The 23,921-nt window shown below is 55.7% G+C and overlaps 2 protein-coding genes across 2 annotated transcripts in view; both read left to right on the forward strand.

Moving 5' to 3' along the window:
* TMEM138 (transmembrane protein 138) overlaps positions 1 to 23,921 on the forward strand; it is a 92,301-nt gene that overhangs the window by 47,533 nt on the left and 20,847 nt on the right. The gene's annotated exons all lie outside the window — the stretch shown is intronic.
* DAGLA (diacylglycerol lipase alpha) overlaps positions 21,791 to 23,921 on the forward strand; it is a 54,345-nt gene continuing 52,214 nt past the window's right edge. The window contains exon 1 of the mRNA XM_068194434.1: positions 21,791 to 21,946. The gene's annotated coding sequence lies outside the window, so the exon portion shown is untranslated. The remainder of the gene's footprint in view (positions 21,947 to 23,921) is intronic.

Raw genomic sequence — 23,921 nt, forward strand, 5'->3', positions numbered from 1 at the left:
GGGGCGCGGCGGGCGCTGCCGGGGCACTGCGGGCGCGGCGGGCGCTGCGGGCGCCGAAAAACACGGAGTGGATTTCGCGGAGCTCGCTCCTCTTATCCCACCCCCCCCACCCCCCCCCCCACCACCGCCGTCGCGCAAAGGCCATTGCCGGCGAATTCCTGCTGCTCCAATTGGGTTCCAGGGGTGCTGGCCTGGGGGTCCCCGGGGTGAGAGGGGGCGCGGCCAAGGAGGAGACCCTGCTGATGCAGGATGTGCCCATAGATGGAGGCGACAGTAGGGGGAAAGGTGGTGGAGACTGGGGGTTTTCTCCTGGAATTGGGAACCGTGCTGGCTCCCACTTTCTGTTGGGGTGAGGGGATCAGAGATCCATCCCAGGAAGAGGGTGATGGGGTCAGGAACTCATCCCGGGATGGGGCAATGGGGCTGGGACACTCCTGGCTGGTCCAGGACTAGTGGGAACCTCCAGAGGCAGAGCCCAACCTGACCTTGTGGAATGGAACTCAGACCAGATGACCTTTAAAGGTCCCTTCCAACCCAGACTGTTGGGAATAAGTTGAATCTCTGGAATCGTACTGGGCCAGGAAAAGGCAGGAAACCACCACAGCCATGGTTTGGAAGCTCTTTGGGAAACTAATATGGGACTTTCCTTGCCCCTAGGTTGGGTTTAGAGCATGGAATAAAGCAGGAAACACCTCCTTATAAAAACCCCGAACTGGCAGGCACTGGATCGAGGGATGGGGCTGAACTGGAGGCAACGGAGACTTTACAGTGCTGTGGAATTCCCTGGCAGGGGAATAAGAGGTAAGGGATGTGGGATCTGGTCTCATGTGCCTGACTCACACCAGGGGCTCTATCCCGGTGGCCCTCCCCTGGGAATGGGGGCTTCTCCCAGCACCTCACATCCCACTTTGGAAAGCCGGCTGGGAGCCGTGTGCCAGGCAAACTCTGGCACATACACCCTGGCAAAAGTCTTCCAGTGAGGGGGAGCAGTGCCAGCCTGCTGCCAGCCTTCCTGGCACTCCGGATGGGCTGGGAAAAGGGCACCTCTCTGCCCCTCTGTGCTCCAGGGCTGACGGAGCATCTTCCTGTGGCTACAGAGCTTTATTTTGACTTTGGAACGATTTCTGCCCCTTTCGTGGGAATCTTCTCATGGAGCCCTTGGCAGCGGCCCTGGCTTTCACTCCGCTCCTCTCCACTCGCTTCCCACACACTCCAGCGAGCTCTGAAATCCCCATCCCCGCACGCACAGACAGCCCGGCAGCTCCGTAACCTCCCGCTCCCACTCAGCCGCTCCCGCCGTCACTTCCAGTGGGGCCAGGTGGGTGGAGAACGCTGCTGAGTCACGGGCCCGGCGCCTCGGCGAGGGCCACGCGTGAGCCTCCGACGCCCGCCGCGCCCCAGCACCTGCCCGGGAGAATTTTCCTTCCTCTTAGGCCAGCGTGGAAGGAGAAAGTTGGCCCAAAATAGGGCCCGGTGAGTCCCTGGTGCCCTGAACCCCTACGTAACCTGAGTTGCTGCCATTCCAAATTCCTGGGTGCTCCCAATCCCTGGGTGCCCAAACTGCTGCCATTCCAAACTCTAGGTGCCACAATTCCTTGGGCGACTGCATTCCCAAATCCTTGGGTGTCTGAGTCCCTGCCATCCTAAAGCCCTGGATGCCTGAAGCCCCTGCCATTCCCAATCCCTGGGCACACCAAATCCCAAACCAACGTGGCCCTGCTGGGCAGGAAGATACTCCAGTGTCTCCAGGATGTCTCCCAAGTGCCCGCTCAGGACTCCCTGGAAAAGGGACCTTCTGCTGCTTGACCACTCCAGGAGGAGTCATCCAGCTCCTTTCTCCTCAATTTCCCTCTTTTTGGGAGAAGAAAATGGATATTTCCTCTTCTCCCTCTCCACCCAACGGAGACAACCTTTCCCCTTGTATTTATTACCCCTCGCTGGAGCTGTTTATCCAAATTAATCTCCGGGCCGAGGCCAAGCCGGGGGTAATTCCATGGAAAACGAGGAAATTTTTGGAGCCTAACGGGAGCAATTACAGGGGGTTAGGAAGGGAACTATTCCTCAAGTCGGACATGAGCGGGCGGCGACCCGGCGCTTGTCACAGCTAATGAAGATGTTAATGAGCCGGCAGCGGCACCCGGCTGCTGCTCCCATTGTTCCCATCGCTCCCTATTCCCGCTCCACCGCTCCCGGCGCTGCGGAAGCAGGACCGTGTTTGCCTTCTCTGTGCAAACACAGCGCGGGGCAGAACCGGTCCGGCGGCCGGGCGGGATCCGCCGAGCTGCCCCGGGCGCCTCCCGGCGCGCATCCCGGGAGAGGCCCCCGGGGGGCACGGGAAGGCGAGCGGCGGAGATGGGCTCCGGGGGCATGCTCATCCTCCCGTGTGTTATTCCATGAGTGGATAAATGATGGACAAGCTCGCTGGCCCGTGGATGAGCAGCGCAGTGGATCCGCGGGCTGTGGATCCGCAAGGAAGGCTGGAAGCCGGCCCGTGGGGGCAGTGGGAAGCGGGGAATGCAGCAGAACCCCAGCCAGGCCTCCCCCACTGAATGGGAATAATCATCCCGGTGGCGACTGAGTATCCTCTGGATATTTTAATTATGGAGGGAGCATCCGTCGTGTGGCAGAGCCACGCGGCGCCACATTTGCCAGTGGCTCCAAGGGACATTCCCTCCATGGCCAGCGCTATTTGCCCTTGGCACATCCTCCCTGTTTGCTCTGCGTGGCTCCAGCCCTTTGGGGCTGCTGGAGTTTTCCATGCCTGTGGCACGCCAGCGTGTCCCTGGGCGGGGCCAAGGTGTGGTGGCTCCCAAAAAAGACATGTTGGGAATTTTAGGGTCTTCCAGATAGAGCCTGAAGCCACCAGGAATGTGGATGGAGAGCCTGGGACATCACCCATCCAGCCCTGGAGCTGCACTATCCATCCAAGGAATTTATTCCTGCTCCTATACCAGGCAGAAAAGTATTAAAAGAACAAAAGAATTGGAACCAGGAACATGGATTATAATTCATGTGGAATACTGGGGATGGAGAGATACGAGCCAGGGTGGATGACCATGGGGGATGCCACATATTCCCTGTTCTCCTGCCACCTCATCCCCACTCCATGGTGCCACATGGTCCAGTCTGAGTCTCAGCTTCCCAATGCTCCTTGTCTTTTTGGGATAATTTTGGCTATAAACTCTTCTGGCTGAGCTCTCTGTCATCCTGGAGGCAGCTGCCTTCCCAGTGCTAGGCATCCCTGGCTCCACAGGGATCACCTGGCTGTTGGAACAGGGAGGGAAGCTCTGGGCCCTCTGGCATCACCAGGGTGCCCAGAAAGCTCCGAGGAAAGCCGGGAAAGGCAGCAGGTGGAGGCTGAATGTAGCAGCGTGGACTTTGCCCCTAGGAGCAGCTGCTCGGCAGGTGAGACGGGATCTGAGGCTGCTCCACAGGATCCTTCCTGCTGGCTCCGAGCCACGGGATGCAGGAGAACCCCATGTGGAACCAGGAGACTCTGCAGTGGGTTTAGGCTAGGGATGCATGGATCCTGCCTCCCAAAATCCTGCGGAGACAGGAGGATTTGTCCTTCCTAGCAGCTCAAAGCCGGGTCGTGCTGGGGTCCTTCTCCGCAGCCAATTTGGGATCAGGTTTCGATCGATGGAGTCGCTCCAGCCCCGCTGCCCTGACTCAGCAGGGCCCGACTCCCAGAGTCCCCGCTGTGCCTTTGGATCCTGACTGGGAAGGCCGGAACCAGCCAGGAAGGGGTTTGGGAGTGATTGGTGCTCCCAGCAGGTGGAATGCTGTCCCAGGGGAAGTTGGGAATGATGACACAGGGTGTCTGGATGATCCCACTCTGCATTCCAGGTGTTGCCAGGGGAAGAGCCATGCTGGGATACAGCCTGGGAGTGGTTCCCCCCCCCCACCTTGAAATCCTGTTGAACCCCATCCTCCCACCCGCTGCTTTCCCAGCCCTTCAGCGCCGGCCTTGGATCATCTTTTTTTCATGAGCGCCGGCGGTCGATGCCTGGGAAAGGCAGAGCTGGAAGAAGCTGCCCTTGGACACTCTGGCCAGGGAAGGAACAGCGCAGGCACTGCCCTTTCCCTTCCCATTCCAAAGTGCTCCGGTGCTGCCAACATGGAGCCAGGAGCTCTCAGCGCATCCGAAACCACCGCTCTCCACATCGTGATGTTGGATAATTTGCGGAGCATGGCTCCGTAATGAGCGGTGACCTCTATTAGCCGAGCTCTCTGGCTCCTCAGGAGTTCCCAAAGTGCCTCTCTGGGGTTTTTTTTGGAGGATGGAAAGGCCGAGTCACTGTACAATTAGGGATAAATTGTTCCTGCATTGGATGGATGGATGGATGGATGGATGGATGGATGGATGGATGGATGGATGATGAGCAATTTTGATTCTCATGGCTGTGAAGGCAGGGATGAGGTCAGTGGGATCAGGAAAAATCAGATAGAAAATGAAGGATTTGCCTGAAAATCAGACAGGAAGGGGCTGGAGAGAGACATTCCTGTTGCATTCATTCCCCTGACCAGCAGCTCCATGGATTTCTCCCACACCTGGGAAATTTTACGCAGCCACCTCGAATTCATTGCCTCCCCAGACACATTTTGGGGTGAACCCTCCTTCCAAAGCCGTGGGAGAGGCCTGGATTTTCCCTCTGAAGGCAGCAGCAGGGTGGGCAGAAGTAGCCCAGAGGAAAAAAATCTCGGGAAAAGATCCCATCTGGAAATGGGATCCCACGGTCCCAGGGTGGTGCCAAGATACAGCCATGCCCAATCCTCATCCAGTGGGCATCGAAACCTGGCACATGGCAGAAGATCCCACAGAACCCATCAGCTCGGGCTGGGCAGGGAGATAGGATGAGCGCTGCTTGAATATCCCAAAAAACTCTGGCTGCACAAAGGACTCTGGGAAAACCAGGAATGTCAGGAATTCATGGCAAGCCAGGGGTGGAGGAGCGCAGGAAGGTGATGACACAGGGGTGATGATCCATGGCCAGCGCTGCCACATCCGCTTGTTATCCAAACATCTCTGTCCTGCCGCAGGCGCCGGAGCAAAGTCCAGGACAGCCCCATGAGTTCTGCAGCAAATCCGGCTGGAAAAGCCTCCAGCACCTGCCAGTGATGGATGCAGAAAGGCAGGATCAGAGCGGGGGGAGAAGCAAGGAGGAGGGAGGCTGATCCCATGCCAGCTATGGGAAGAGCCAAGGTGGGAACCCACCTGACATCCTGGCCTGGAGATAAACAACTGCTTGTGGAAGCACTTAATGGCTGGGAGAAGGGATTTAATGGCTAAGGATTGTTGGGAACAGCTTGTGCCAAGCCCCTCTAACACCTCCCATGTAATCAGGGACAGAGATGAGCCTTAAGGTTGCTTCCAACTCCTACCATTCTGGGATTCCAGGATCTTCAGGTGCTTGGGAAGGGGCCAGTTTCTCAGTGTGAGCACCACAGCTGAAGATCATGGAATTCTGGAATGGTTGGGTTGGAGAGGGTCTTAAATGTCATCTCATTCCAGACCCCTGCCATGGGCAGGGACACCTTTCACTTGCTCCAAGACCAATCCAAGCTGTCCTGGAACACTTCCAGGGATGGGACAGCCACAGCTTCTTTGGGCAACCTGTGCCAGGGCCTCCCACAACCTCACAGGGCAATAGAAACTTCATCCCATCCTCTCCGCCAAAAAGAGGTCACACAGCAATCCCAATCCCATCTGATCCCTCCTCAACACCATCACCAGATCCTCTGGCACCCAATTTAGTGGGATGGGAGGATTTGTGTCCTGCAGCTTGGAAAAGGCTCCTCGGGACAGGCTGGTCCTGCTCCATGCTGAGTCCCCAGTGCTCAGCCCTGATCCAAACACAGCAGCCATCCCAGGAATGCTGTGTTGGATCGGGAGAGCTCCAGCTCTGGCTCCGGCTCCGTGCCAACTGCTGACAGATGTTGGGACTATCAGCTCCCTGCACGCTTCCAGCAGCCTGCGGCTCCGGAGTCATGCACCGCTGCCGGTCCCCTCCCACTCCCACACTCCCTGAGGCCGGGAGCAGATGTCCGGCACCGGCCACCTCCGGCACGCTTCACAGATTCCCAGCTTCTGGCACAGAGAGTGCCAGATGGGCTTCCCGATTCTCCAGCGCAGTGCGGGAAAGCAATTCCAGCCGCGGCAGGGAGCGCTGGGATGAAGAACTCGCTCTCCTGCCCCTACCCGTTATTCCCACATGGGTATGGAGACATTCCATGGCACAGCAGGCTGTCTGAATTCCCAAAAAGGATTTGGAAGGCAGCAGGATCCCGCCAGCGCTGTCGAGCACCTGCTGCCTTCCCTGGATGTGTGATCCTTGTGGGTATTTTGGGAACGGGCCATTTCATTGCCTGGATGAGGACTCGCAGCGTTTCAGCAGTGCCTGTCGCTCTTCCTGATTCCTCTCCAAGAGCTGGGAAGGAGAGGGAAGTCTTGGTGTTCCAGAGGCTCCAGAGCCATCCCTGTGGCTGGGGTGTGTCCATGATGCTCAATAGGGGCTTTATCGGGAAGATGAGACACGAACTGGAGGAGGACATTGGGAGGCATTAGCCTAGTGGGAGAATTTGCTATTCCCTGCTTTCCTGCAGGGAATTCTCTGGGCATGGAGGCACTCCAGACTCAGGTGGGAGGGGTTGGGACAGTGCCAGCACTTAACTGGGCACCACTGGGTCTTGCCCTCGTTAGTGGCCTCTGCCCACACTTGGAGGGAATCCTTCCCCGGAGAGTGGGATAGGGATGGGGTGGGATAAGGGGCAGGAATTGGGTGGGATAGATGAAAATGGATGGAACAGATGGAAATGGATGAGGTGAAATGGGGAGGGATGGGAATGAATGGGATGGAATGGAATGGGATGTGAAAGAATGGGAACAGATGAGAAGTAATGGGAAAGAATGGGATGGGATAGGATGAGAAAAGAATGGGATGGGATGGGATGGGATGGCATGGGATGGGATGGGATGGGATGGGATGGGATGGGATGGGATGGGATGTCTGTGCCCATCTAAGGAGCCCAAACAGAGCTTTCCCATCCACTGCTGATGTTTTGGGGTTCCAAGTATGGATAAGCAGGAATACACCCAGGGCAGGTTATTCCAGTTGGGAAGTGCAGAGGGAAGCACTGATGCTGAGCTCAGCCTTGCTGGGCTCCAGGGAGTCTCTCCATCCCAGGGGGCTGCGGGAAGGAAGCAGGAGGATGGCACATCTCACAATCCCAGCCTGTCTTTCCTCCAGGAACAGCAAAGGCTCCTTTTCCCCTTCCTTCCAGCCTCATCCTGAGTGTCTCACCCCTTCTGGGCCCCATCCTGATCTGGGGAACTCCTCCCTTCGTGATTCATCCTGCCGGGATCCCCCTCCTCAGCCGAGTGTCACTGGCTGACGCAAATCCTCCCACCCCAATCCCAGGTGCTGGATTTAGAACGGCTCCACTGGCAGTGCCAGGGAGGATCCGACAACCCGGCTGCCAGCAGGAATGGGATGGGGATCCATCCTGGAGGAGCTGGAAGTGCAAATCCCAGGGAGGGGTGTGATGGTTGGGGCTGGACAGGAGCGGGAATGCGGGCGCCCATCTTGGAGATGCTCCCACTTCCCTCATGCCAACACTTTCACCAGGGATGGGAAGGGAAAGGATGGGAAAGAATAAGATAGGATGAGAAGGAGTGGGAAAGAATGGGATGGACCACTATCCCAGCACACAGGAGACATCCATGTGGAAGCCCCAGGGCAGCAGCACGAGACAGGAGGAGCTGGAGCAGCTTCTGGAGAACTCTGGTAAAATCCCATTCTGAATCCAGCCCTTGCTGAGTGGTTTTCCACAGGGATGAGATGTGGGTCCCCAGGTGGAGAGAATGGAGCTGGGGAATGGAATCCCTCGAATGCAGCCCTGGGAATGGGTGTGAAGGGCCAAGGGGAACCAATGGCACCAGGAGCACTGGGACTGCTGGCATGGGAGCATGAGGAACTCCAGGGTGCACTGGGATACACAGGACTATTGGGATGCACTGGAAACATCAGGATCCCTGGGAAGAGCACCAGGATGCACTGGGAGCACTGGGAGCACCGGGAGTGGTGGGAGCACTGGAATGCACCAGGAGCACTGGGATGCACCAGGAGCACAGAGAACTCTGGGAACAGAGGGGTTTACTGGAAGCACTGGGAACATGAGGGTTCATGAGAGGGATGCTCCAGGAGCACTGGGAGCTCTGGGAAAAGAAGGAACACTGGAATGCACTGTGAGCATTGGGATGCATTGGAACTGGGACCCTTTGAAGCACAGGGATGCTCCAGGAACACCGGGAACCCTGAGAACAGATGGGATGACCGGGAGTTCTGGAAGCATCAGGATCGCTGTGGATACAGGGCTGCTCCAGGAGCACTGGGATGTCTGGGAAGAGGGAGCACTGGGACGCGGCGGGATGCGCCGGTAGCCCCGGGATGCGGCGGTGCGGTCTGAAAGCTCCTCCTCGTGGCTCCCGGGGAGAACTACCGGGAGAGGCCCGGGATACACGGGAGAGCCCCGGGCCACGGAGCGTCCCAGCATCCCGGGAAACATGGGGCGACGGGAATTCCGGGATGGAACGAATCTCCCTGCTCCCGCAACCACCCGGGATGGGACGGGGCCGCATCCCGGCTCACTTGTCATGGGAACACCTCCAGCGGGGACCACTCTCCGCACAGAGCCACCAACCACCCCGGAAAGTCCCGGCGCGCCACCGGGATGGGGGGATTCTGGGAAAGATTGATGTTAATGCATGGAATGTGATTTCAGGCCACGGTCCTGGCTGATCCAAGTGTGGGAGAGAGGCGGGAGTGGAAAATCACTTCTGCTGCGAGCAGCAATTCCTTTATTTTTCCTTTTGCTGGCAAAGGTATTGAAAATGAGAGGGAGAGAGGAGGAATGGGAACATCCAGGACCCTCAGGGCAGCTGCAGCTGCACTTCCAGAGAGCTTTCCATGGATGGTCAAATAGATAGCACTGTGTCCCCAGCCCAGCAGCTTGCTGCTCCTCCATGGGAGATGTCCCTAAAGTGGTGGGAATATCCAGGAAACCCTCTTAGGGAGCAGGGCCTGGCAGTATCACAGGGATGTCTGGAAAGGAGGGAGCAGGTGTGGGATTGGGGTCGTTTTTGGAGCCAATGGTGGGGCTGTGCTTCGCTCATCACCTTTCACACCTGATCCAAGTGGGATGTGCCACCATTGGGATCACTCCCAGCTCTGTTATTCAGGAAAGGGTCCCACCCCTATTCCATGCTGTGCCCTCCAGTCAGAGCTCCACAAGGAAAAATCAATACCTGACTTCCAAAAAAAGCAGCTGCTGATGGCTTTTTATAGCAAACTGTCCCATTTGCATCCTCCCTCAGCCCAGGCCCAGGGAGCCCGACCTCTGGCTAAATTAGCTACGCATTCCCAAGGGAAACAGCCTTGGAAAAGCAGGAAGGGAGCTTGGCTGTGCTGGAATATTCTACCGCAGTCACCCCATCCATTGTTCCTTGCTGGCCATGGTTTCCAGAAGGAGGAAACTCCCTGATGGGATTGTACCACTCCTGGAGCACTGCTGGGCAGTGGGATGGGGTGGCTGCCAGCAGTCCCAGCCCCTCCTTCCCTTGGGATTGCTTCCCAGAGGGAAAAAGAGATGTGGGAAGGAGGAGAATCTGGGGCTGCCCCAAACAAGGAGCTCATGCAGGGAGCAGAAAGAGGGATGGCCAGAGGAACCCTGGGATGGGGAGATGCTGACCCTCTTCCCCTGCAGAAATCCCACTCCTGTTCCATGGATTACAGAGGTGCCGAGGCAGGCGAGCAGAGCACAGGGAATATTTAGGTCACGGTAAATGAGCTCCCTCATTAGAGCCTCTGGAGCTGCACCCACACGGGGCTGGGGCGCGGGAATCGGGAAGGAGATTTGGACACCCCTGAGTGGGAGGGGAAGATGGATGGGCCCATTATCCCCAGGAAATTGAGGAGGTGGAAGGCATGGCATTGTCAGGTTTGGATGGACAGGCCAGAAACAGTGGGAGGCTCCCAAAACACTTTTTATTCCTGAGATGTTGGGGTTCTGCCCTTGGTAAAAGCTTTTCCTGTTTTCCCTCCCTGCTCATCCCAGGTGCTGCCCATTGGCCTCACAGCTGGAGCAGAGGCGGGATAAAAGGGGAATTAAGGGGGGCTGCTACCCCTTTGGAAGTTCTGGTGGGCTCCTTGCTGTGCTGGTGGGATGGATGTGGACTGAGGCTCTGGAGCTGCTGGAAGTGCTTTGGGAGAAGGTGAGTTACTTCCTGGATTGTGTCTGGAGCATGGTTGGGGGGGCAAGTGGGCCCTGGGGATGGATCAGGATTTTTCCTCCATTTTCTTCCCACATTAATTTTTCCCTGGCATGGCCAGCAGGTTCAGAAAGGGGATTTCCCCCCTCTCTCCTGCTCTGGTGAGATCCTACCTGGAATGCTGTGTCCAGTTCTGGGTGCCTCACTATAAGGAGGATGTGGAGCTGCTGGAGAGAGGCCAAAGGGGGCCATGGAGATGCCAGAGGGATGGACATAGGCTGGGAGAGCTGGGGGTGTCCAGCCTGGAGAAGGGAAGGCTCAAGGGAGGCCATAGAACCCCTTCCAGTGCCTAAAGTGTCTCTAAGAGCTGGAGAGGGACTTTGGAGTGACAGGACAAGGGGGAATGTGTTCCACAGCCACAGCACCTGTATAGATTGGAGATTGGGAAGGAATTTTTCCTTGTGAGGGTGGTGAGGTCCTGGAATGGATTTCCCAGAGGAGCTGTGGCTGTCCCTGGATCCCTGGAAGTGTCTAAGGCCAGGCTGGACAAGACTTGGAGCAACCTGGGGTATAGTGGAAAGTGTCCCTGCCCATGGCAGAAGGTGGCACTGGATGAGCATTAAGGTCCCTTCCAACCCAAACCACTCCATGATTCCCTGGCTCTGGGTATCCCAGTTGGCCTCTGTCAAGGAGAAGAATCCAGCTAGCAGATTCAGGGATGCTCGCCCATAGCTGAGAGGTGTGTCAGGAATTGCTGCCTGATCTGGAGTGCAACCGACAGCAAGAGCACTCCTGAGGATGAGTCAGTGTCCCTGAAAACCGGGCTGGTGATCCAGCAAAAACCATTTCGAGGAGAGACTCTTGTAAAGCTCCGCTCTGCGTCGGTGACGCGATTTCCTGGAGCTGCCTGCTCCAGCCCAGCTTCCCCCTGATCCATGGCTGCTCTGGGGGGCTGCAAGGTGTGTCCTCACCATGTCCAGCAGTGGAGAGAGCCGGGGCTCTCCCAGCTTCTCCTGTCACCTCATGCCTATTCCATGTCCCAAGCTGGTGGCACTTCTGCTGGAAGAATCCTGGAATGGTTTGGGTGGGAAGGGACTTTAAAGATCATCTCCTTCCACCCCCTGCCATGGGCAGGGACACCTTCCACTATCCCAGGTTGCTCCAAGCCCCATCCAAGCTGGCCTTGGACACTTCCAGGGATCCAGGAACAGCCACAGCTTCTCTGGACAACCTGTGCCAGGGCCTCCCCACCCTCACAGGGAGGGATTTCTTCCCAATATTCCATCTAAATCCACCTTTTTTTTTGGTTTAAAATAATTCCTGCTTGGCTCTCCACTGCTGCATGCCTTAGGAATGCCTGTAGTAGGGATGTGCTGGGATGAGTGGGAAGCAGCACCGGGCAGTGACTGCGTGTAATTGGTGTCACTGTGAGCAGCTGATGCTGCTGATTTTGGGATGAGTAATTCCAGCAGCTTAATTTGGGAAATCAGGCTCTTTGTGTCTTGCCGGGCTCATTTGCAGGACAGCCCTGGCGCAGCCGGAGTCACTGTGCCGGCAGCCGGACATCTGGAATGCCGGCGTGTCCCTGGCTCTGTGCCTGCCAGGGGTGGACACGGCACAAATCCCTGGCCCTCTTCCCCCAGAAAGGGAATTTGCTGCCTGAGGGGAAGGGGAACCCTCATTAGCACCTGGCAGGAGGGACAGAGGGCATGGAATTCCTTGTGGATGCAGAGGAAAGCAAAGGGTTTAAAAAGTTTGGGAGAGCATCCTTGGGTTTTTTAGGGTCTGTGTTTAGTGTTGTCCATGTCTGTGGGATCAGCCTCTCCTGGAATACTTAGTTTGAATTTGAAGGCAATTTTTTTTCCTGGGGGATGTTCAGTGTCAGTGTCCTGGGATGAGGGACTTCAGCTTTGTGTCCTACTTGGAAGTGGCCTGGGTGACACAAATCCATCTGGCCTTGCTCCCACAGATTCCACCAGTCAGATGGACAAGGATGGGACAGATGGGGATGGGACAAGGATGTGTCTATGGGGTTTGTTCCCTTGGCTCTGGGAGAGCCAGAATCCTCCTTACCCGGAGGTGGATGCTCCCCTTCAACCCTTACCATCCAGTCCCTGGGCATTCCAACTCCATGGGAATTGAATTGGAGCTGCTGGCAAAGAGGAGGGGGTGTGACCCTCTGAAAAACTCCTCCTTGCTCTGAGGGACTGGGACAATCTGTGCTTGGTGACATCTCCAAATACTGGGATCACTGGGAGGGACAAGCTGGAGAGCAGCCAGCCTTGGGACAGCCCATCCATGCTGCTGTATTCCATATCTTCCTGACTTCTCCTGGCATCTATTTGTTTGTGTGGGTTTATCTCAACAGCAGCCAGTGGCAGCTTGGCACGGAATCTGGGAGCTGTTGCTCCTTGGAATGTGGCTCCAAGGTGGAGCTGCCCACACAGCCAGCAGAATGGGCTGGAAGAGCAACTCCCAGCTGGCACTGGCACTTCTCCTCATCTTCTCCGCTTCCTGGGAATCTCTGGTGGCCCAAAGGAAGTCCAGAGGGTGATGGTGGTATGTCCAGTGTCCTTCCATCCTTCTGTGGAGCATCAGCTGCCTTGTAATGTTTCCCAGAGAAGCTGTGGGTGCTCCAGCCCTGGAAGTGCTCTAGGCCAGGCTGAGGAGGGCTTGGGGCAAACTGGGATAGTGGAAAGTGTCCCTGCCCATGGCAGGCAGTTGGAATTCAGCCATCTTTAAGGTCCCTTCCAACCCTAACTGTTTTGTGATCCTTGGATTCAGTAGTATCCAGGCATTTCCATGTTTTCCATAGCACTGGCTGCTCCTGGCAGGGTTGTGGAGGTGCTCTGTGGCTGGAGCTGTGTGGAGCAAATTCCTCCTCCTCCTCTTGGCAGCAGGAACAGAGCAATCCTGGGGAGTGGATGATCCTGTCCTTGCTGCTCAGGACTTCCCCCAGTTTCTGTAGGATGTGGGATTACTGGGAATACTGAGTGCCCAGTGAAGGTTCCTTGTGGGCTCTTGGTCACTGAATTTTGGGATCTGCAGCTCCTTTTTGGACTGCAGTGGACTTTTCTGGGGTGATTTCAATCCAAGAGATGCCTGTGAACAGGTGGGACAGGGGAGACATAATTGTTGCTTCCAGAACTTTCCCTTCAGAGAATCCCATAATAGTTTGGGTTGGAAGGGCAGGGACATATTCCACTATCCCAGGTTGCTTCAAACCCCAGCCAACCTGGCCTTGGATACTTCCAGGGATGGAGCAGCCACAGCTCCCCTGGGAAATCCGTTCCAGGGCCTCACTCCCCTTACAGGGAAGAATTTTTTCCCAATATCCCATCTAACTCGGCCCTCTGGCAGTGGGACGCCATTCCTGTTGTCCTGTCACTCCAGTTTGTCCAGAGTCCCTCTCCATCTCTCTTGGAGACCTTTCAGGTGCTTCCTTCCCAAGTCCCTCTGTTTTATGCCCACGGATGTGGCAGTGCCTGGGGCCAGCCCGAGGTGGGCAGACGTTCCCCAAATCCCCTGCTCTTCCCGTTGGATCCCTGAAATCCCAGCCTGGATGAGCACGCAGTGCTGCGTGCCTCAGCTTTGGAGCTCCACCACCTTTGCTGCCAAGGGATTCTTTCCCCTCTTTTCTTCCCAGCTCCTGCTTTCAGAGCCTTGTTTGTGGCCGTCAGGATTTGACAGACTCTTGGCAGGTCTCCCGCCTCCATGGCAGCAGCGATTCCCGCCCTCTCCCCCTTTTCCTTTGCCCTGCCACCGCGGTTGGAGACCTGTTGGGAGGGCTGCGTTTGCCGGGAAATCAACTCCCAGGCTTTTTTTAGAGCCAGAAAAGCCCTGGCACAGGGATGACAGCAGCAGAAGCCAAAAGGCTCAGATGGTTTTAAATGTCAGGGAGAGGTGTAAACGGATCTGGGAGACAGCATGTCCAGGAGCCATGAGATTTCACAGACAGCAGCTCCAGAGCCAGCATCCTGCGGTTTTCCCTCTCTGGGAGCCGCAGCTCTGCCCGGTCACTGTCCCGGGGCCTGCTGGGATTTGCCTGTGGGATGGTGCCGGTGGCCTCTGGAGAAGGGGAGGCCGAAGGGCTGGCGGGGGGAGCGTTGATGATGAGCAGAAGCGCAAATGCGCCTTGGCTCCCGCTGCCTCCGTGACCTTTTCCGCTCCGACGTGATCCGTCCTGACACTCGGAGCGGGGGGGAAGGGGAAGTGGTCATCTGGGCTTGGCCGCTGTGTGTTTGCCTGCTCAGCCCTGCCACTTCCCAAAAAAAGAGTTTGGAGTCTCCGAGAGTCAGCAAGTTCCTGGTGCCAGCCATCTGTCCCATTTCCCTTAGCAACCATCCGTCCTTTTCTCCTTCATTAAGTGTCTGAGGCTGATCCTGCCTGGCAGACCCTCTTTCGCTTCCCTTTTTGCCTCTCTGGATCATTCCCATCTCCTGTCACTGTGGCACAGAGTCCTGACATCAGAGCACGCTCCTCTCCCAGGAATTCTTGGACAAAGCTTGGACAGGGGCTGTTTGCTCACTTTCCTGCCTGCTGCTTTTTTATTTCCAGCGTGATCTTTTCCAGTTCCTCTCCTTCAGGAATTGTTCAGGCTGGAAAACACCTCCCCAGGATTGACTTCAGCCACCCAGACTCATGGCCACCATTAATCCATGTCCCCAAGTGCCACATCCACTCAGCTTTTAAATCCCTCCAGGAATGGGGACTCCACTACTGCCCTGGGCAGGCTGATTCAACCCTTCCATGAAGGAATTTTCCCTAAAATCCAAAGAGAAATTCCCCTGAGGCAACTTGAGTCTTGGCCCTTGTTCCCTGGGAGCACAGCCTGACCCCCACCCGGCTCCACCCTCCCATCAGGGAATCATGGAGAGGGAGAAAGTCCCCCTTGAGCCTCCTCTCCTCTGGGTTAAGATAACATTCCCTGCTATATTTCATGGACTTGTACAGAAGGGAGCTGGGAACTTCTCCTTAGGATAATTATTCCCGGTTACTGGTCTCCAACCTCTGCTTTGCTCTGAGGTTCCTCTCCTGTCTGCCTGCTGGGCTGTGATCCCAAGGTCTCTGCCAGGACTTTGTGGAGGAGCTGTGCAGCAATTTAGGATTTGGGATCTCCACGGGCAGCGGTGTCTCCCGGTGAGAGCTGAGCTTCCCCCTCCGGCAGTTTGGAGCTGGGATGAAGCCAAGTGGGTTAGACAAGGCTTTGAGGTCCGGCAGAAGCGGGGAATGGCTCTGCAGCCTGGTGTGAGGAGTGGGAAAGGAGCCAGGAGCAGAGCCAGGAAGGAATCCTTAACGGGAAACCTCTTGGTTCAGTCCACCTGCCTCCAGAAGCAAGAGCAGGATCCTGAGGAAGCAGAGGAGGGAGGGATTTGACCTAATGAAATTATCCAAGTGCCTTGGCTCCAGCTGCTGCTCTCCAGTCGCATCCAACTGATGTCCAGAGACGTGGCCTGCGGGGAGGGATCAAATCCTCCATGGAGCATCCTCATCCTTCGTGCTGTGCCCACATCTGACAGCAGCATTCCAGGCTTTCCAGAGAGCCTGGGAGGCTGCAGGTGCTGCCTGGTGATGGAGAGCTCTCCAACACTGCTTCCCTGGAGCACTGACAGGAACAACACAGCTGATCCTTAAATTTCCCTGTCCTGCCACAGCCATTCCTGTCACAGGAGGTGAGCAGGCTCCTGGAAATCGGGAAGCAGCTCATCCTCCGGGTAAATTCCTGTGGTTTGGAGTCTCAGCCAGGGAAGTTGTGTTTGTGCCATGGAGCCCTGGGAAAAGGCCAGTGCTCCTGCTTGTGGGGGTGAAGGCATCCCACATCCCTAAAGCTCCTGCTAAAGTCCTGATTCATTCCTGGGCTGGAGCTCTCCTCCTGAAGGAGGATGGAGCCAAGGGCATTCAAAAGGTGGGCGGGGAGGAGGAATAACATGAAGGAATTTTGGCGGAGGTGAAGCAGATAAGAAAAGTGACACGGTGTTGTTGCACCTGGATTAGCCAGGGCTGGGATGGAGCTGGGAATTCCAGTGGCTGCCAGTGCTGCAAGCACATCCTCAGGGGAGGATGGGGGGACTCAGGGGAGCTCGGGGGTTTGCATTTTCTTCCCCTTGAAGCCTTTAGGGTTCATTTCCACACTTTTTCTGTTATTAATTCCCTGCAGAACAACGAGACTTTCACAACCTGATGTGAAAAAGCTTTGGAAAGATGGGTTTGTCCAAAGGGGAGCATGGAGGATGCTGGCAAATATCCCGACAGCCTGGAGCACTGCTTTATCCTCTCATTTTTCCCAAAGGAAAAGCCACCTGGAGCTGCCAGGCAGGAAGATGCCCTGAGCTTTGCTGAGCAGTGGTGAGAAACCCCAGTGATCTGTTATTTAATGGTCCTTTTCCATGGCAATGGCTCCTTCCCAGGGAGAAATTTCTGGGCTGAGGAGTCACAGCTTGGATAATGCTGGATAATGTCCTTGGGAGGGGGAAGTGCTGGCAGGATTGATAGCAAGTCTCCGAGGCTTGGCTTCCAGAGTTAGATCTGGCACCAATTTAGCAAAGCAGCTGGAAAGAGGAGTTTGTGCTTGGAATCGTGAGCAGTGAGGGCTGTGCCGAATTCCAGGATGCAACCTGTGGGAGAAATCCTCTCCAGGCTTTTTCTGTGGAGTCAAACCCATCCATGTGTGCATGGGTGTGTTTACTACGTGCCAAGAGCGAGCCCACGGCGTGGGAACCTCTTGGAAAAGGGAGGGATCCTGCTAGGAAAGTGGCTTTGAGGATGGAAAGGGGGTTCCTAAGGAAGGGACAGGTCACCAGCCTGTGCAGGTGGGAATGGGAAGAGCTGTGCCCAAGGGAAGGAGCTGGGAATGTGCCAGCCTTGCTCTGCCCTTCTTACCTGCAGTGGGACCTGGTGCTGCCCACAACTTGGGAATTTATGGAAGAAATAATGAGGGTGGTGAGGCACCGGAATGGATCTCCCAGACAAGCTGTGGCTGCCCCATCTCTGCAAGTGTTCAATACTAGGTTGGATGGGCCTTGGAGCAACCTGGGATAGTAGGAAGTGTCCCTGCCCATGACAGGGGGTGGAATGGGATGATCTTTAAGGCCCTTTCCAACCCAAACCATTCCAGAATTCCATGTCTGATCCCTTCGGGTGCCTGACAGAGTTTTCCCAATTCCTGCTCTGCCTCTGGCTGGCATTCCAGCCTCCAGTGTACAAGCCTGAGCCTGAATTTGGGTTTCCAGCTATCCCTGGACCTGCTCTCCCTAGGTTTGGCTCTGACGGGGATGTCTCCCTTCTGAATTAAGTGCTTTTTAGGGATTCAGGCTCAGGGGTGGGATAGCAGCCTGGGCTCCCCAAATCCCTTCCTGGAGCTGGAGGAGCCACGGAAAGCCGAGGCAGCTGGAGGGGGAGATTTTTCTGAACATCCAGAGTGCGGGAGAAGCCTCTCCCTTAGGGAATGATTTTTAGTGAAGGTTTGAGTGATGCTGTTTCTCTGCAGAGCTGCAGCAGCTGCTCCTGCTGGGGGGACACTGCCAGCTGCTCATCCCTGCTTTGGGAGCTTACCAGGGGCTGGGAATGACATGGAGGGTTGAGGCAGGAGGTGCTGGCTTGGGGGGCATCTGGGAAGAGCAGGTTTCTGGGGAGATCTGCTGGGGTAATGAAGGATTTGAGGAGCAGGAACAGTCTGGAGGCACTGGATTAGCAACGCTTTGGTAGGAGGTGATGGAGGCTGATGTCTCCAGAGAATCGAAGGCAGGAATCACGCTGGGAAGGGAGGGAGGGAGGGCTGGGAAGGCACAGCCACCACGGGGATGGAAGCAAACACAGGCACTTCCTGCTTGGTGACATGGGAATGGGGCACAGGGATGCCTGTTGGTGTGGTTTTTAAAAGTGCTTCCCAAATTCTGGTTGGCAACTGTGTGGTTTGGTGGGAATTTCATGTGGAATTATGGTTGGCTGCACAGTGGGAGCAGCCTCGGCTTGTGCCAGGGAAGATTTAGATTGGGTATGGAGGAAAACTCCTTCATGGAAAGGATTGTCAGGCATTGGAACCAGCTCCAGGGATGGAGTCCCCATCCCTGGAGGGATTTAAAACCCGTGTGGATGTGGCACTTGGGGACATGGGTTAGTGGTGGCCTTGGAAGAGTTGGACTCCATGATCTTGGAGGCCTTTTCCAGCCTCAATTATTCAATAACTGATATTCCCTAGTGAGTGAGAGACAGTGAGTGAGGTGCTGGAATTTTTCCCCTGGAGGAAATGTCGGGATAATGCTGCTGTCAACCTTTCCCTGGTGGCCTGTCCCCTTTGAGAACAACAAAATCACTTTCCTAGGACCCTTGTTGCTGTCACTCCTTGGAATTCAGCCAGCTGCAACAGCCTGTGCCTGCTCCAGGGGTGATGGAGCCCAGCCTGGTGTTTGCAGGGGTTGAGGAGAGAAGAGGTGGTTTGGATACCCTGGATGTTGGAATCCCTGTGCCAGGGAGACTGTTGCACTCGCAGCCTTGTTCACGCTATTTCCCTATGATTTATTGTAATCCTAATGGAGCAGCTGAGGGAAATTGGCAGGGTTGGGATGGGGGAGGAGGAGAGGGGCTCGTTACCCTGGGAGTAACGGAGCATCTGACTCCGACTGGGAGCCCAACAGGAGCAGGGTTTTGGAGCAGCGGGATTGGATGTGCTGTGCCTGGGGGCGGTGGCAATGACAACAAACTGAATAATAATAAAAAGCTTCCCATGTTCCCAGCTATTCCTGGAGCCTTGTTCCTTGTCCAAATTCCCTGGAGGAGGGGTTGGTTTGCTTTTAGGTTTAGGAGAATCCTTAACCCTGGAATCTGTTGGCTTTTTTTCAGCACACCCAGCTGGATGGGCTCTTTGTTGACTGAATCTTTCCTGGCACATTCCAGGGATCTCCAGAGCTCCAAGGCTGCCTACAGTGGTCCAGACTTATCCCGGGGGCTGATATAGAGAATTCCAAGGCTGTGGTGTAGAACAGCCCTGTGCCATATCCGTGTGTTGAGGAATGATGCTCCAGATGGAAGAACACCACAGAATTCCCTTTTCCTCATATTCCCAGGTCATTCCTGCACAAAGAGCACAGATCCATCCAGAGGTGAGTAGGGAATAACAATTCCTTAAGCCAGGGGGTCTTTGGAGGTTTCCTTGTGAAATGGCTGGTGATGCCCTGATGGAGATGCTGCATCCGAGTTACCCACAGGGATAACCCAGCTGAGGGATGTCTGGGATGCTCTAACTCTCCCTTGCTTCCCTCTGAAGCTGTAGGATTCCCAGGAATGTGTGTACATCGGCCATGCCGTTGCCCCAGGCATTTAAACCCAGACCCAACCCTTTCCCACAGGTTGGGAAGCTCTGAAATGAATGGATTTGCTCCAGAGGTTGGAGGTGGGGACAGATCCATGGGAAAATCACGGAAAATCACGTCTTTTGTGACAGGCTCAAATTAATTCCTTAATTCCCTTAAATGCTTCGCCACTCGCCCTCTGTGTCATGACAGCAGGGGGAAAATGGGATTTCTGAGGGCATTAATCCTTCCCTTAGTGCTTTAGGCATCCAGTTTATCCAAAACATTCCGAAATTGCCTGTAAATGGTGTCACTGCCATACAGGAGTCAGGGAACGGAGCCCTGGGGGTCACTGGGATGAATCCCAACGCTGGAGCTGGGCTATAAATGCAGCCTGGCCCTTGCAATTCGGTGGAGCCAGGCTGGAAACGGGCAGCTGGAGCTGCTGGAATGCAGAAATCCTGAGCTGTAGCAGATTAATCGCCTTGTGTCCCTTAATTGGCAGGATCTGGGCTGGGATGTGCTCTATCCCACCCCTTGGAAAGCCTCAGATGGCTTCCGATTGTATTTCCCTGAATAAAAGAACAATTTCCAGTCTTCTTGAGCTTCTTCCCTCTGTCTGCTCCAGGTTTCAGGGCTTCCAGGTGTGCCTGCCCAGCCGGGAGCGGACCATGCCGAAGGGAGACCTTGGAAGTGCCACGGGCTGGATGAAACGATTTGTCGGAATGCTAAATTTGGCAGCAGCTTTTCATCCAAACCGGAGCCACTTTGCACCTGTCTGGGGAGATAAAGGGACTCGGAATGAGCGTGAGTGGGATTTTTCTGCCTGAACGGGATACAAAGGCCTTGGCACAAATGAATTCTGGAGCTTCAAAGCCTTTCCTGAATGTTTTTCCGCCCCTGTCAGGCTGTTTTATTTCCCAGGTACGGTGATATCACCCAGCAGACCACTTGCAGGCTGCTCCACTTGCTTTAAGGAGAAATGGGCAGGCGAGGATGTGCTGCTATTCCCTGCTGGATCAGCTTTTCTGGGACAGAGATTTATTTTTTTCCCTCTATTTTTCAATGCTTTTTTTTTTTTTTTTTTTTTTTTTTTTTTGCAGTAGGAGCATCTAAGTTGTGTCCTTGGATGATGGCAGCTGCTGTGTTCAAAGGGAATCGCTGTCCTTCCTCCCAGATGGGATGGTTGTTGTGGTGTGCTCATCCTCGTGAGGGTTTTTTTGTGAAGAGGGCGATTGGTTGGAAGGGACCTTACAGCTCATCCAGTTCCAGCCCCCCTGCCATGGGCAGGGACACCTTCCACTATCCCAGGTTACTCCAAGTCTGGTCCAACCTGGCCTGGGACTCTTCCAGGGATGGGGCAGCCATGGCTCTCCAGTGAAATGCATTCCAGGGTCTAACAATTCCTTCCCAATAGTCCATCTAACCCTGTTCTTTGTCATTGGGAAGCCATTCCCTTTTGTCACCCCATATCCTTGTGCATAGGCTCTCTCCATCTTTCTTGGGAACGTTTTTCCCTGATAGGAAAGCACTGCTTTTCCATGCTGGGCATTGAAAGCAGTGTGCCAGGCCCTGTCCACGAGGGAGACCACAGTGCTGTGCTGGGCAGTTTTCCGGAGGGAAGGGATGTTGGGAGAGCCTCAGGTGTGGCTGAGGGGAGTTTTTATTGCTCCGTGAATTCCCTTCCCTTAGGGGAGGCAGGCTGGAGCTGGGCTGTGCTCCCAGGGAACAAGGCATGGGACAGGAGGAAATGGCCCGAACTTGTGCCACGGGAAGTTCAGGTTGGACACCAGAAGGAATTTCTTCATGGAAAGGGTGATGAGACACAGGAAGGGGCTGCCCAGGGAGGTGGTGGAGTCCTCATCCCCGGAGGTGTTTAAGGAATGACTGGATGTGGCACTCAGTGCTCTGGGCTGGGTGACAAGCTGGGGACTGTCACAGGTTGGACTCGGTGGTCCTGGAGGTCTTTTCCAAGAGAATTGGCTCTTGTGGGATCCTTACGTGATTCTAGTGGGATCCTTACGTGATAATATCGGTAGCGCAGGCGACCACCAGCCCAGCAGAGGCCCCTGCCCGCAGCAGGCGGGGCTCTCCTGCATCCCAGCGAGAATTCCCCGCTGGAACCCGCGGCCGGCCCGGGATTGCCCCGCCCCACGGCGCTACCGCCGGGCGCCACCAGGCGGCGCCGCCGCGCCCCGCACCCCTCGTTGCCGTGGCGACCGCAGGTTGCGTAGCGGCCCTTACGCAGTTGACGCAGTGGGCGGCCCCGGCGAGGCGGGGGCGGCCCCGGCAGGGCGGAGGCGGCGTTGGAGAATCGGGGGCCGCAGGGCCCCCGGCATGGAGGAGGCGGCGGCGGCCGCGGCGCTCCCGAGGCGGCGGCAGCGGGAGCGAGGTGAGGGACGGCGATGGGGATGGCGCGGCAGCGGGGGCCGGCGCTGCGGCAGGTGCGGGGGAGCCGGGAGGGCGCTGGCAGGGCCGGGGGTGCGCCCGCCACCGCCCCCCGCCCCGCTGGGCTGCAGGCCCGCGCCGCCCGAGGGGTCTGGATCGCGCAGGAAGCGCGGCGTTCCCGCCGGGAGGGCCCCGCTCCATGTGGCCTGCGCCCCGTGGGGAGCGGTGGGCTTCCACCTGCGCCTCTGGAAAGCCGCCATCCTGCCCCGGGCAGGTGCGAGGCGTGAAGGTGATCCCGCCGTTTGGGATTCGGGATCCTGCGGTGGGAGGCGGGAGCGGTGCTGCTGGATGTCCAGGGAGAAGAAGCTGCGGTGTGGGTGTGACACAGGGATTCTTGCTCCCAGCTTTTATTACTTCCCGCAGGGAATGGTACCTGACTTGAGCAACGCGGGCGGATGCTGAGCCGCGGCCGTAAAATTCCCAAATTTAGGATCGCGGGCAGCTGCAGAAGTGAGATATCCTTGTAAAAGTAAGGGAGATGTCGCTCCGAGATCTTGGAGCTGGGATGCTGCCAGGCTGCTCAGCCAGAATTCCTGCTGTGCCCATTTCTGGGAATTAGTACCTGCTGGTGTATTTGGGACAGGCTTCAGTTGGCACTGGGAATATGGGAATGGGGATTTCCGAGCCTGGTGCACACCGTGGTCCTTAGAGCCTGCTCCAGGTGGCAAATCACAAAGTGATTCACCCAGGTGGGATACAGAACCCCGGGACATGAAAGCAGCAAAACTCTCGGGAATGGTTTTAAAGGAAAGGAGTATTCCAAGGTGGGAATATTCATCTCCCCCCTGGATGAAGCTTAGTGGGGATGAGTTGCTGCATCTTCCTGGCTGGACAGGGAGAAGCATCCAAGTTTTTGTGGTTAGGCTGAGTGTTCTTAAATGGGAGATAATGAAATTGTGGGAAGTGGCTCTTGGAAAGCTTCGGACTCTCCATGATTCTGGCATTGGCTTGGCTGAGATGTGTATCCTGTGGACACTGCTGGAAGAAGCTTTCCAAGTTGGAAACCTGAGCTGGGGGAAGGTGTTTGTTGTGCCAGGTGTTGGTTTTCAGGGTCATAAAAGTTGCAAGGGGGTCTTAAAGCTGCTGGAGAAATTCCAGCAGTGCCAGCTTGGACTGGGAATGGCTGAGGGTGTCGGGAATGCCCAACAGGGACAAGAGACTTGGAAAAGCAACTGTAATGTGGCAAATGATACAAATAACCTGGAATTTCTGCAGCCAAAACCCTTCAGCAAGGAGCAGGATAAAATTCCCCCTTTAAATGGGAATTTAAACTGGAAATTTGGGAGTTGGCAGCTCTGCTTTCCAAAATTTTACTCTGGAGGGTCAAAATCAGGGATTTAAGGATATGGACTCTGTACTGCAGGTACTGACTTTGTCAGTGCTGACCTAAAAAAATCCTGATTTGACCTGAATTCCCATTTAAATTAAGGCACTGGGCACTTTTTGCCTGCTACCTGCACAGCCAGATCTGAATCCTGGAGACAGGGAATGCTGTAAATCCCTCTGTGGTTGCTGGGAAAAGGGCTGTGAGAAAGGGAAACTTCTGTGGCTGTGTCCACCCGTTCCCTTTCCAGAGGGCTGGGAAGGAGCAGTTGTACAGCAATGGGATTTAAGGGAAGTGCTGTGCCAGGAGGGAAAGCGAGAAGCGTGAAAATGCTCCTCCCAATGACCAAAAATGTGAGGAATAAAAAAAAAATCCTACATTTTGGAAACTTTGTTAAAATTCCCTGGACAAACAATTACAGCAACCAAAAAAAAAAACCCTCTGCTTGGGGTTTTTTTATGGACTTTGTGTGGGAATCTCAGTCCTGTTCCTTGTGCTCTCCCTCCCCTTGGAAGTTAATTAATTGAGAGCTGGCTGCTCCAAACGAGGTCACTTGGATTTCGGAGCTGCCGTATCATTGTATGGATTTGCAAAA

This window comes from Anomalospiza imberbis, chromosome 6 (assembly GCF_031753505.1).
Source record: "Anomalospiza imberbis isolate Cuckoo-Finch-1a 21T00152 chromosome 6, ASM3175350v1, whole genome shotgun sequence".
Taxonomy (NCBI): domain Eukaryota; kingdom Metazoa; phylum Chordata; class Aves; order Passeriformes; family Viduidae; genus Anomalospiza; species Anomalospiza imberbis.